Source organism: Toxotes jaculatrix, chromosome 24 (assembly GCF_017976425.1).
Source record: "Toxotes jaculatrix isolate fToxJac2 chromosome 24, fToxJac2.pri, whole genome shotgun sequence".
In the NCBI taxonomy this organism is placed as follows: domain Eukaryota; kingdom Metazoa; phylum Chordata; class Actinopteri; family Toxotidae; genus Toxotes; species Toxotes jaculatrix.
In genome coordinates, this window is record NC_054417.1 from 7,653,752 (window position 1) to 7,666,600 (window position 12,849).

Below are 12,849 nucleotides of genomic sequence, written 5' to 3' on the forward strand. Positions count from 1 at the left end.
TCTGGTTGTATATTTGTTGTTTCATATGTCATTTCCCCATTAGCTAGAGAGCTCTAACAAAGTAACAGCAGATTATGTTACTGTAAAACCTATTTGGCAATAATGGATTATCCACACTCAGCAAACAGTGACCTGTTTCAGTGGGTCTGAAGGAAAATACTGTTGGTTTGTACAGGGTGGTTTACAAGAAGATTTTCCTCAAAATATGACTTTTAAATATCTCATACTATAAAAATATGTTTACAAATGTGACATAGTCTGACAGGAAGATTCAGATAATTACTTAAAGTCTTTAGACCAGTATATTAAACAGCCACATTATGACCTCCCGATTAATTAATGCTGCAGCAAGAAATTAAAGCAATCTAACACGTGAACTCAGTCATTAGTTTGACTAAAAATCATGTATGTGGTTTGATTAGCAATCTGCTTGCTGACAAATTATGCAGCACAGGCCTTGATTAAATAAAAAACGACTCAATCAACCCATTACATTCTTTGAGTAGTTTGAGCACATGTCTAATACCAAGTTGTTTACAGCAACCATATTTCTGGTTCTTTTAAATCTGTTATAGTAAAACAGTAATACACGTGTCCTTTTCCTACAGCCAACACAAAAGCAATAAAAGCAAAAACACAGAGGCTCCTATGCTAACTGTTGGTATTTATAGTTTTCTTGTGAATTAGTATTAGTAAAGCAGTGTAATATTCCCATAGGGAGTTACAGTGTTACTGCATGTAGCACTTTGTGGTATTTTTACCTCTCCTGATGTCACTCTACTATTCCTACAGTATCACTTCAGGGACTAAGAGCCCTCCTGTGATATCTAGTATTAGAATATCCCTCAGAAATAAATTATAGGATTATAGCTCTGCATGTCATCGGACCGAGGCTTCATCTGAAATCCCTTCAGAGGAGAATGAAGCGAGACAATCAAGCAGATCAGTAGCCAGCTGGCCTTTCCTGCTGCCAAGTGACTGAATGCAAACTGATAGGTGTCACAGAGAAAGCCCCCGAAGACACAAACCCCACCAGCACACACTCTACACACACTGTGCCCACTATCCCATCTAAAAATAATGACCATAACAGGAGGGAGGGGAATGAAAAAAAAGCACTCACAAATGAAGATGGAGGAGTAGATGCCAAAAGACAAACAAGCCTGCGGATATGTGTCTCCTTGTGTGTGTTTGTGCATGTATGTGTACACTTATGAGGACCACATCCTCTCTCAAAGACTGAAAAAAGCAGATTTTTCACTTGAGGTGAAGCAGCATGTCCCAGCCATTAAAGTTTGAAGACAGGAAGACAGGAAAATAAAGAACAGCATTGTTTTTTTGTTTGTATAAAATGCTGCTAGGCCTTGGAAAGCTTAATGTTTAGTTAAGTAGGGTTGTGACTGTAGCTCTTACATGCTTTTGAGAAGAATGAAAAACAAAAATTCAGCATCTTCCAGCCCTATGCACAGCATCAACATGTAGAGAAACAGTTGCTAACCTATGATTGGTCAACTTGAGGTAAAACTTTACGTTTACATGTGCAGAAAAGAGACCAAACGCTTCGTTCTACTGCCAAAAACACAGTTGTAACAGAGCAGTTCTATTCTCTCGGCCTGCAGCGAGATGACTGATTAGGTTGTCAGCTGAAATTTCTGTTGGATCTCTGCTCTGATTCACTAGCTTACCCCTCTTTATTGAAAATGTGTGACATTATTATACATGTCACTTACACACAGGTAGGCTGTGCCAGAGATTTGTAGGGACTAGATAAGCTCTGCCAGGGGTTTTACAAGTCCTTCTGGTGGGTAACAGGGCCTGATGTGAGCCAGAGATTAATTAACATCCCTTTAATGTTAGAATTAAGAGCAATACGAGTACTATGGCATCATGGGAAATGATGCCATAGTACAGGAGTAGTATAGGATCCAGTGTTTTTGGAGCTTTACCCATGTTAGAGTTTAAAAGTTATGATATCAGCAGTACTTTGGTCACTCTTTTTAAAATCTGTCACTTGCAAGTAACCAGACACAAGTTGCTATAATTCCCCCATGAGGATTTTCCAATCAGTGGTTGCCCTCTGTATGAAAGAAAGATCTTACTCTGCTATTACAGAAACTAATCCTGACTCACAGTTGTATCTAATTTCACATCTTAAGATATGAAATGCTAATTTGCTTCTTTTCCAATCAGAAAAAGGTAAGAAATCAAAAGCATTTCTTCTCTGCTGTGTGCTGTGGGAAACTGAATGAACCGTGTTAGCGCTCAGATGAAGACGGGAGGAAAGGCTTGAGGTCAACGAGCATGGAGCGAGGGAAGAAAGTGACCGCACACTGAAGAAGCAAAAGAGAGAGAAGCTGAAGATGATGGAAGTTGTGGAGGAATGGAAGATAAGAGGGGTTGCAGTGAAAGAGAAAGGGGTCAGGAACAGAGGAAGAGGGAGGAAAAGATCCTCAAAGCTGGACTCCCTTCCCTGCCCCATTAAATATTTAACAGGTGGAATCAGAGACCACATGGAAATGATCTCTTTCTCTCTGACCTCTGCTGATGTTTGGGAAGTTCACTAATGTCTCTGAGGCTGAAATCTTCTCCAGTCTTTTCAGACCACAAGCCAGTTTGTGCATCTGTGTTTATGTGTGCACATGCATTATTAGCTCTAGCATTTGTGCATGTTTGCATTCTCTTTGCATGCATATATTTGTGCACCAGCCTTCATGCCTTTTTCTGTCTAAACTGTGCAAACAATATTCACATTTCTGCTGTGCATTGAGCTGGAATCAGACTGCAGAACCAAATTATGTGTTTTACTGTCATTGTGAGTTTATTAACTGGATAGGAGATAATGCATTAAGCAAATGTTTACTGTTATATGCTGTTAGTCTTCTCATTAATCTTTTTGTGTTTGTTTTCCTGTAAAATATTAAGTAGTATTAAGAATATTTCTTTTTTGGCTGAGTCAATACCTCACAACACAAGTTTTACTAAGGCTTAACCAAACCTTATAACACCACTGGGATCAATACCAAACCAAAAAAAAAGACCAGAATATTTCCACCAGCAGCACTCAGCACTGTGCGGCTCGTGCCAGAGGCAATCAGCAGGCAACACTTTGTTTTAATGGGTCACGAGCCAAAACAGTTGAGATTCCTCCTCCTCTCTGATCTCCAAATGCTTCTGGGTTTCACTCCTGCTGTCTAATCAGGGACTGATTTACACCTGGGATGCCAGGTGAATGTAATTAACCCGCTGCCAGGATGGAAACCTGCAGGGCTCGAAGTTTGGTACCACTGATGTTTGGTGGAAAAGTGTTTTTTTGATAAGGAAACCTCCTAAGTGGGTTAATTGACTTAGAGGGTTCCGAGGCAAAGTCCTGATAAGAGCAGGTTAAAGTCACAAAATACTGAGGAAAAGTGGTTCACTGCTTCTCTTCCTCTCTGGGATACATAAAACAATCCAAAGACACGTCATCTTTTCATTAAGTAGCCTAGTCTTACTTTAATTAAACGAATTACAGTCACTTCTTAAGATTTTGTTTCTTTATAACTTTTCCTTCAGATTTCAGGGCAATCTGCAGGGAGAAGGATGTCATTTTTTTAACTATCTGCATTTGAATTGACTACGAAGAAAATATTTATGCTTCTGATGTGTATTTCAGATTATTTCTAATTACTTTTAAGTAATTGGGTCTTTCACTTAGCAGCTTGGAGGCAGAAAGTCTCCATATTTCCTTCAGTTTCTCACAAGGAAAGCAATTTTAAAAAGCGAAGGAAGACACATGACCTATTGCTTGTCATCTTTTATCTTTCCTCCATCTTCCAAGTTTGTCCTCATAGTCATACTAGTCATAAAGGAAGGAAATTTACCCAAGAACCAACCTGTAAATAATCATAAAAAAAGAAAAATGCTACACTCCGTCCTGAAAGTCTGCTCCTTGAATATTAATTTATATTTCAGTGTGTTTTGCAGCAGAAGGGGCCTTAAACCCTGAACTATGGGAATGCTTTAAATCTCCTCAAGGCCTAAATATCCATTTATAGAAATGCAAAATTGCAAACAGCACAGGCACAAAGACAGTAAGCTGCGAGTGGGAGTGTAGTGCTGCTGGCAGATGAAAGCCATGTACCTGCAAAACACATTAGTCATCTCCGTGATGATACACATGGATATTTTAATCTATACACAGGGATTTCATAAGGTTTCCAAAGCTCAGAGGTGCATAAATGAAAGATTAAACTCAAGAATAAACAAGAGATCATCTTGCAATGAGATCACACCAGCCACAACACCCATCAACATGTTGATGTTCTGACCCACGAGGACTCAGTAGTCATTAAAACATCATTACAGTACTCAGTACTCAAAACACTCAAATAAGTAAATGGACACTGGTGGATAACAAGACACAAAAACCAGCAGGCGCTGCAGAAGAAAAACTGAATCCACAACCTTGACCTAGAAAAAAGTAGGGCAAGGTTTACAGACTGACCAAGTGTGCAGCACTCATTAACCAGCGTGAGGTCCTTGCTGGGCTTTATCCAAGAGGACCTGAGAATGAGTATTTGGTCGAAACAAGCAATTTCAAGTAGAGCTGAAATGATTAATGTGCAACTATTTTGAGAATGGATTAATTGTTTCAGAGATTTTTCAGGCAAAAATAGTGAAAAACTGCCAAATATCTGCAGATTTCAGCCTCTCAAAAGGCAAGACTTTATTTCATTTACCGTATGATTGTAAAATGAATATTTGGGAATTTGGGGGGGTTGTGAACTTTTGGTCAAGCAAGACATTTAAAGATTTCCCTTTAGATTATAGTTATAGTTTTTTGAGGTTCCATAGACTAAACCACTTAAATTATCTGTAGATTAATCAGTAATGAAAATAATCATTAGTTGCAGTTGCCAGTAATGTGAAGATGTCACCCTGGCCTTTATGAAACAATTAACCTGGAAAATTAGACTTATTGTTAGTTGCAGTCATACAAAAACTATATCAAAATTTAGTCTTTTTTAAAGCGTTTTCCTAATGTCATGTGTAGACGTCCCCGGATCATAGACCATCAACCGGTGTAATGTCTCACTTCAAATCCAGGTATGTGATTACAGCGTCACAACTTGATGCTGTTTGATGCTACTTAGAAACAGCATGTAGCTCTTGTTTTGTTTATGTCAACTTCATTATTTTACCTCAGTATTTATGGGATGTGGACCATATTCTGGCTTCGTCTCTGTAGCTAAAAACAAAAGCAGTCTCAGATGAGTGTTTTCTGGTTTTCCATTGGCTAAAGTCTGCACCATATAACCCCAACATCCTGTGTTCAAATCTCAGAGAAACACACTCTGCAGCCCATTCATCACTCACACTGACAACAATAATATGAGTCCTGACACACTTTGAGTCTCAGAGGGGATGTTTCTCAGAACTCGACTCTCCCTGGAGGCAGCAGGCACTCCTGGGACTTTATGATAAAACACACAGACGTCACTACTTTTGACGAAGGTCTATCACCTCATCACAAACAACCTCATGTCAAACTGTGCATATTAGAATCATCTGATTATATACATATTACACTTTATTCATTACTGATCACCAAGATATTGAGCCGCCAGCTATGAAGGAAACATTAGGATCTTTTTTTTTTTTTTTTAAATATTCAGTCAACGCTGAAGGCAAGGCCCACATATCTTAATACTCACTTAGCACCTTCCTGAAGAACCACAGTGCTGTGGGTTCTATAAATAAAAGTATGTTGACACCTCACCTCTTGGAACCTGAGCTCTGGGTCCATCATGTTGATGTCTCTTCAGTAAAAACACTGAATTGTCAAGCGTAAAACTCAGGCAACGAGACGATCCCTCCAGCAAATCCAACTGTTTCACAAACTCAGAAGTGGGCAGTGCTGTCCAGAAACAATACAAAATGCATTTGCTGTGAACTGCAACTGAGTAAAAAACAACAATAAGCAAGTAAAAGATAGACTGCTCTCCTTCTCTTGCCACCAGCATGTCTGTCTGGCTTTTCTCCTCAGAGTAAACAGACGTCTGGCACACACACGCACACACACACAAACCCCTCTGTTCTGATTTTACTACATAAAAAATGGTGTCATTCATAAGTGAAATCAGTCAACCCAGTTTCACTTGGCATCATTAGTCTGATAATCTAATTCTGTGTAAAGGGAAATTTGTCTGGTGGTGACACCGAAGCCCGCTGAGCTGAATTGATTTGGTTTCTGTGTTAAAAAGGACAATCAGGCAAAAATGGGTTTCAAAGAACCCTGAAGGAAAAAGTCGAAAACTATCGATTTTACATATATGTCATCTTTTCTTACCTTTATTTGCTACGACAAACACACCTGCAATCACTTATTTATTGTTAAGACAGTTAACAACAGGCCTGAACTCACTTTGGACCAAAAACTGTATCTGATACTTTTTAGGCAAATACACAGCACATTAAACTGTGTGGTTTTATTGTTTTCACTACATTAAAAACAAGCTGTAACATGCAAACATGCAAATTTCTTATTTCAATGCATGATTAAATAATAGAACTTGAAAATCATTTGTATTCATTATAGTAAAATTCAACTACCGCCTCCCCCCGTACACTTGGTTGCGCCCATGCCAAGTTTGCCAGTTAGCATGGTTAGCTAGCTCAACAATTCGGTATTTTGGTTTAGAGTGTCGTTTTTTTTTTTCACTGGTGGTAATTTGACCGTTTTTTTCTTTAAATTAGGTCATTCACCTGAGGTGAACAAATGAACAAAGTTACGGCAAAAAAACCTGACGAAAAAAGTACGTAAGTAAACGCCTGAGTAGGTAACATTAGCTTATAAAGTTAGTTAGCAGCTAACCATTCCGCTAATTGTTATTGTCAGTGGAAGAAAGTAACTAATTTAAATGCATTTACTTGTACTTCACTCGAGTATTTCCATTTAACGCTGCTTTATACTCCACCACATTTCAGAGGGAGATTTTACACAGTGTATAATAAAACAAGCTTTATAAATACAATGCATTGCTAAAGATTAAATTAGTGGTTTCTAACCTTTTTGTCTTCTTACAAACAGCAGTGTGGGTTGTCTCGGTGGGTTGTCAGCAGCTTTTTTGTTCTTTCCTATCCCATTAATCAGATTTATCTGGTGTCCCTGTGTATTAAACTGTATATAAAGCAGTTCAAACTGGCTCCACCTCCAACAGCTACAACAGTAACATGCTGCTGACACACTGATGCTTCAGTATTGATTATCTAGTGATGTCACACATATCAATATATCAGCCATAGCCACTGTTCTTTACATTCTTGCTATGTAGCCAGCTAAAAAGCATAATGATGTTAAAGTAGATAAAACTAGTAATACAAGTAGAACAGTGATATTAAAATAATCATCAAGGTCAGGCTTTGTTCCTCTGGTAAAATAATGGTATCTGGTCCCATTGCAGGCAGCAAAGAGAGACAGGAAGAGGGAGAGAGATGCTGAAAGCAGTGGCCAGACACAGGACATTCTCTGGAGACACAGTTGACACAGTAATGGACTACAGGTAACAGCATCTTGTGTATGAATGACTGCGGTGACATAAACAGCAGATATCCCAAGCTTACTCAGATTAAGAGGATCTATAAAGAAGCCTTCAAAATTTCAGATAAGAAACTCAACTGAAGTGACTGGAAATATCTAGACATGATGTCTAGTCATTTATGATCTTCCATTATTATTATTCATTACAAGAATCAAAACACACCTATTGACAAAGTAGATTCAGAAACAGAAGGGTTTTTTGGGGTAACATTTTCCTTTAGCACCCATGACACTGCATGAGCTCACTGTTCAACGACCTTAAATTTGCCAGTAAGAAGATTAAAAGCTGCAAATTTCCGACATTTATAAATCAAGGCATCAGCGAGCAGCAGGAAGGTTGACAGACAGGAAGGAAAAGCCTCGAGGGGTTTCAGTCTGGGGGGGTCAAATCACAAAGTTGACTCTGCTGCAGAGCAGTTCAAAGTCAACTCAACCTGCTTAGACAGATTATAGTAAGAGGTGCAGCTGTGCTGGAGGAGACTGTTAGACTGACGCTGACTGTCACTGAGTGAAATGCTGTCTGAATCGAAGCCCATGAGCAAAGATGACTCTTTGTTATTAATTTACTTTGACGTGACGCTGCAGTTCTTTTACCTGTGTGACATTTTAGTAAAAATAAAAAAACTGAACAAAAGTTTAAAGGGCAGGTTGTAGATACAATTATTTGCTTTCTTGCCACAAGTTAGATAATAAGACTGATACCACTCTCATGTCTGTACAGTAAAAATGAATCACTGTCCAGCAGCCTGTTGGCTTAACTTATGGTTAATGGCTCATATAGCTTAACTGGGTGCTAGAAAGATAGCTTCATTTTTATTGACAGAGCAAGGCTGACCATTTTCTCCTTTTCCAGTCTTTAAACTAATATTAAAGTATGTTAAAATAAGTATAAATAATAGATACTAAATATACCGGACAAACATGAGAGTGGTATCAATCTTATCCACTAAAAAACTAAATTTCAAACTAGTTTTATAAAACAACTTGGTTTGGAGTTCATATGATCAAACATAACTGAAGCTCAAGACTTAAAACATATCTTTTAAAAAAATGTCTTTTCCACAAGAGCTCATTACAGCTTTTACATCTGCACATACACAAAGTTTTCACCTTTTTCTAACCTCCCATTTTAGCACCTGGAGAGAAACTGTGGATCACAGAGTTCATTACTGATTAAGAGAAAAGCTTTTATTAGTCAGAAACATCACAGAGCTGCTTGGCCCTTCCTTATCTCTGCCTCTCTCTCTGTGTTTTTTATTCAGCTCCATACTGGACCAACTGTGACTGGCCGACCGTAGCAATTAACTGAACATTTTGGTTCTTTTTTTTCCAGTTTTCTATGTATTTATCTTTACACTGAACTGACAAAAACCTTAGTCACAAGACTTCCACAGTAATTTTTGTTCAGAGACATTAATTAATAATGTTTAAACTAAACTCATCAATTGTGGATTAAATGCTCTGTGACAGTGCCAGGCCTACTACTGGGTGAAATGGGTTTGACTTTTCCAAAGTAACAATCATTTCAGTTGACACCCAATAAGGAGGGGGAAGGTGTCATTACTGAACAGTATGTGGCTGGCTGTGGTAGCACCCTTGGGAAGTTAAGGCATCACATAATGTTTATTTTGTGGTTAGGCAGGCAGGTTACATGTGGTGACTGAAGGTACCTGTTGTTTCCAGTGATTAATTCTAAAAGTTTCTAATGATTATTAGTTGTGTGTTTATAGCTGTTAATTGCAGCTAGAAAAAATCATAACCGATTATATAATGTCTAAAAAAGGTATTTTATTTTTATTTTCACATCCTGCAGGTGATGTTAACAAGCTGTAGCACAATAGCTGTAGGACAAATTAGTTCCCCCTACAACATTAGGAGGACACCTCATATGTGGGGTAATAGCAGTAGACTCAGTTGCTAGATTTTATACCCTTGAATTTTCTGTGTACACATCGCCTAGTCTCCAGATCTGGTGTTTGCAGCTGCTTCTGTGAAGAGAAATACAGTAGTTTTCTCCTTGTGCAAGGATGTGAGCAGTGTGTAGCCTGTGGGCTGCTGCCTTGTGAGCAGTGACCTTGGTTTGGACAATTATATTCCAGAGCAGTCTAACCTGAGATTATTCCTCGTGGTACTTGGTGCCATATGAGCTGCTGTGACTCACTGACATGAAAATAAAACACTTCAAAGTAAACAGTGGCGGGAGGATTGTGAATAAAATAAACAGTTCTTCCATTCCCTCATACATGTTCATTGCTTTATTTTTTAGGTTTTGGTTTATTATTAGGGATAACACCTTAACTCATACTCGCCTGCCTATTTTTGTATGTCTTTGTGGCATTAATATAATGCGAATACGGTCAAAATTGGGATAGAATAACAGAGAACAGGGAAATCTCTTTATATTTCTTTTCTATGACTTGTGTGAGGCTGTCCTCTAGTGACAAAAGGTGGACTTGCATTCATGTGCACCTAATTCCAAATAAACTCAGTCACTTTCTGTTGGTCTGTTACCCACATCCTGAGGGGCCAAATGGCTTTAGATTTATTCTGTGTTAATTCATTTTTTAGCAGTTTATTTAATAATATCTAATAATATATAACAATAGGGGGGGCTGTGCAAACTCCTCTTGTGTTCATTAAGTAAGGAATTAATACACATAACCAAATTAAATATGAAAAACTGGCAAATGTTAGAAAGCAACAGTGAATATTAAGTTCAGGTTATGACACAGTAATTCACAGTTTTGTTCTCTGTTCTGTCACTCTTCCTTGTTTTGAATTGATAATGTTCTTGTGCATTACATAGCTGGAAACTTGGCAGTGTGACTCTTCATCTCACACACAGCCTGGCTTTCACAAGATAACAGTGTAGGCTGTGCAAATGCAGACAGCTCTGCACTCAGCTCTGCATTTAGGATTTCTTAACAGCAAATCTTGGTTCTGCAAATTTAAAGTTGTGAATCTATTCAGGCAGCAATGACTCAAAGTGCCTTTATTATGTGACACTGTGCACTGAGGCTTCAGTATGTACTTAATAATATAGTTTAGGTATAGGGGCTTTATTGAATGAGTGGGAGATGTTAAAATTAGCCACTGAAGCTCATGTGCTTCAAGTCAACATGCGTCAACATGCTAATGACAGGTTTATGAGTATCTTCAGCGCAGTAAAGACAGTGATAATGAGCATAGGATTAGTCACCTTCCTCCACTGCTCACATGCTAATGAGCTTCTTTACTCCATGTCCATCTCCACGGTAACAGATGGCAGTGACGACACAGGGCTAATGTTAATATTCAGTGATTTGAGTGTGATTGGGAACTGCGCAGGCTGTTTAAACTCTGTTATGATGGCAGTCTGTTCACTTTCACAGGTTTTAGGGTTGGGAGTTCAGCCCAGCGCAGGTTCTGAGCTGTTGTTGCTTCCAAAAGAATAAACCATGTCAGCTGAAACCCAGCTTCTTGCTATAGAGGGATGTTTTGGTTTCAGTCTCTTACATTTTACATTTATAACTTAAACGAAAGGCTCAACAACAATTTGGAAGATGCACTTAACAGCTAGACTGGAAAAATCTAGCTGTTGTGAGTCAGTGTTTGAGTTCAGATCGGATTTATGAAAAGACAATTTCAGATGTTTTCTTATATGTACGAGCAAAAAAAGGAGCATACTTCTCGATGTCAGCAGACCGTGAAAGATGTTAACACAAGCTGAACGATAAGAATGTCTTGTCATTTTAAAGTGATGCTTGGCGCTTCTGCAACTGACTCACTGCAAACTCTAGTGTATGAACACACTCCCACTCTCCTGACCCTGTGCAAATGGGATTTGACTGATATATATATGATAAAAATGTCCTGGATTAACAAGTTACTTAGCAACAACCAGCCTGATCATTGCAGCAGAGGGAGTGATTAACATAATGATGATAAAACAGCAAAAAATTCTAAGCTGAAATATACTTCTCTAAAATGAAGTAAAACGAGCCACTGTTCAACTACAACAGAATAAATGTGCATTGATTTTAAACAGTGATTATTGTATAACTCATTAATAAAGTCAAACTCAGCAACTTGTGCCAGTTAAAATTTATATCCCCCAGCCAACTGCTTGGACATAACAGTGAATCTGGCTCAGTTACACTACGTTTATAGTCTCAGATTTCATATAAAGGCATTATATTAATATATAATAAACCCTTCAGCACGTTAGATTCACCTTTCACCTGCCTCCATCTGCACACTCTCCCTCACATACTAGAGGAAAGTAGATTATGATTATTTTAATTCAAAAGCAACAGAAGAAGCTACTGCTTCTGCTGCTGGGGAAACAATTACTAGATGACTTGTTCCCATTTATCACTGACTTGGTTATGAAAACAATCCAACCAGACTCTGTGGAACCAGCTGGACTTTGTCAAAGACTTGGCTCCACAAGAAACAAAGCTCTTGATAAACAAAATCACCATGTTAGAAGGGACATCCAAAATCTGGAGACCTTTGCTTATCATGAGTCATGCTGAGAATTAACCAGGCCAGAGGAAGTTTTCTCTCAAGTTTAAAAAAAAAAAAAAAATAGCTGGAAGCCCGAACAGATCAGACCACAAACAAAGATATGCATCAAAGCAGTGCTATTACTGAGCTGATACATGGCGAACAACGAAGACAGCCACATAGAAAATGCTGACATTTACAAACAGCTTCCTTCAAAGAGGTGTACACATCCAACAGCCAGACACCTTTAGAAATGCTGACCGATCAACACACAGAAGAACATTACCAGGGGAAACAGAGGAGTTAGAAAACCTGGAACACAACACCCAGAAAGTGTTGTCAGATATAAGTGGTGATCTAACTGATCCTGCTAAAGTCATGGAGTTGAAACTGCTGAGCAAAACAGGCACTAATGCTCCACTAGTTTAGATGAAAAAGATCTTGACAGTGAGATAAGAAAAGATGTTAGCAGTGCATACATGCATATTTATTTTCCCCAGTTAAATGTGAATCGGTTCAGATCTATGATTTCTGCTATAGCAGTGACTATATTTAGATTTCACGCCTCCAGAGCACCTTTGATTTGAGACTGCATTGAGAGAGAGATGATTGACGTGCTGTAAAGCTGTCTGCCGGATGTTTTGTCACAGATTATGAATCGAGGGTCACCACAGCTGCTCTGTTCGGCTTCGGTTTCACAGGCAGTGAATTTCCCTCAGTCGCCGTACATCCCAGCAGGTCCTGTGTGGGTGGACAGCCCGATACATCCTGTATGGAAACTT